The sequence below is a fragment of the Microtus ochrogaster genome, linkage group LG9 (genome assembly GCF_000317375.1).
Source record: "Microtus ochrogaster isolate Prairie Vole_2 linkage group LG9, MicOch1.0, whole genome shotgun sequence".
NCBI lineage: Eukaryota > Metazoa > Chordata > Mammalia > Rodentia > Cricetidae > Microtus > Microtus ochrogaster.
In genome coordinates, this window is record NC_022034.1 from 30,445,763 (window position 1) to 30,447,999 (window position 2,237).

The following is a 2,237-nucleotide window of genomic DNA, read 5'->3' on the forward strand; positions in this document are numbered from 1 at the left end:
TCCTTTTCCTTGTGTCCTTCTTATCCAGTCTGGACACCATGTACTTTGTCAGTGGTTGAGGCATGGGCAGTTCCTTGCCCAAAGGCCAATTGTGCCAAGAAAAAAACAAACTCCAAGTGGAGTGTCTTCGGTGATCAACATTCTCTCAGGAATATATTGGTGCTGTCAGGAACAATTGTGTCTCTTGTAAACAGAACCCTGAGTTATTTAAATGTCATGTTCTACAGATTTTTGAAGTGGTTGAAGATTAGCTATCTAGGCAGAATACAATTTCTATATATCTAAAGAACCTAATTAATCTGACTACATGTATAACAATTATGCAATGTCCCTCTGCTGCTGTTGTTCCTTTTTCATTAGCATTAAAAAATTCAAGGTTAATAAATCATTAGGCAATCTATTTCTGGGGGATATTTTCCATCCCTTTCTGTTTGTTTAGCATGTGCTTTATAGTTCAATGTTACCTTTTATAATTGTCTGACCTGTAGGATTATTTGGTATACCTGTAATATGCTTTATATTATAATAAGCAAAAACATTTTATTTTCTTATGCTGGACCATTGTCTGTTTTATTTGTGCATGAATGCCTATGATGCCCATAACTTCTAATAAATGCATGATTACTGAATCAGCCTTTTCCAAGCTCAAAGCAGTTGCCCATTGAAAACCTGAATAAGTGTCTATGGTGTGGTGCACATATTTTAATATTCCAAATTCCATAAAGTGGAACACATCCATCTGCCAGATATCATTCCTTTGAGTACCCTTTGGGTTACTCCCTGCAGGTAACAGTGTTTAGTTATAGAACGAGCAAGTAGGACATCTCCTTATAATCTCCTTATCTTATTGCCATGTAATAGGAAATTCTTTCTTTAATTTTTTTATTGATTTTTGTTAAGTTCTACATTTTTCTCTGCTCCCCTTTCTACCTCTCCCCTCCCCTTCAACCCTCTCGCATGGTCCCCATGCTCCCAATTTACTCAGGAGATCTTCCTTTTTTCTACTTCCCATGCAGATTATATCTATGTAAGTCCCTCTTAGCATCCTCATTGTTGCCTAGGTTCTCTGGGATTGTGATTTGTGGGCTGGTTTTCTTTGCTTTATGTTTAAAAACCACTTATGAGTGAGTACATGTGATAATTATTTTTTCTTGGTCTGGACTATCTAACTCAAAATGATTTTTTTCTAGATCCATCCATTTGCCTACAAAATTCAAGCTGTCATTATTTTTTTCTGCTGTGTAGTACTCCATTGTGTAAAATGTACCACATTTTCTTTATCTACTCTTCAGTGGAGGAGCATTAGGTTGTTTCCAGGTTCTGGCTATGACAAACAATGCTGCTGTGAACATAGTTGAGTACATGTCCTTGTGGCACAATTAAGCATCTTTTGGATATATACACAAAAGTAGAATTACTCGGTCTTGAGGAAGGTTGTTCCCTAATTTTCTGAGAAATTGCCACACTGACATCCAAAGGGACTGTACCAGCTTGAATTCCCACCAGCAATGCAGGAGTCTTCTCTTTACCCTACAACTTCTCCAGCATAAGTTGTCATCAGTATTTTTGATCTCGATTATTCTTACAGGTATAAGATGAAATCTCAGAGCTGTTTTGATTTACATTTCTCTGATGACTAAGGATGTTGAACATTTTCTTAAGTGTCTTTCAGCCATTTTAGATTCCTCTGTTAAGAGTTATTTGTTTAAGTCTGTACTCCATTTTTTATTGGATTATTTGTTCTTTTGGTGTCCAATTTCTTAAGTTCTTTGTATATTTTGGAGATAAGACCTCTGTCTGATGTGGAGTTAGTGAAGAACTTTTCTCATTCTGTAGGCTGCTGTTTTGTCTTGTTAACTGTGCCCTTTGCTTTACAGAAGCTTTTAAGTCTCAGGTCCCATTTATTAATTGTTTCTCTCAGTGTCTGTGCTGCTGGGGTTATATTTAGGAAGCGGTCTCCTGTGCTAATGTATTCAAGTGTACTTCTCACTTTATCTTCTATAAGGTTCAGTGTGGCTGGCTTTATGTTGCAGTCTTTGATCCATTTGGACTTGAGGAAACTCTTTCTTTAAACCTTTACTATTGACATGATGTTTTTATAAAATTCTGAGGACTGCAACACGCTTCCAATCAATAATTGATCAGTTTCTGCATTATCTTGTGCTAGAGGACCTGTCAGACCCCTATGGAATTGGAAGTGTGTTATGTACATAGGACAAAGTCCATTCCTGATTATA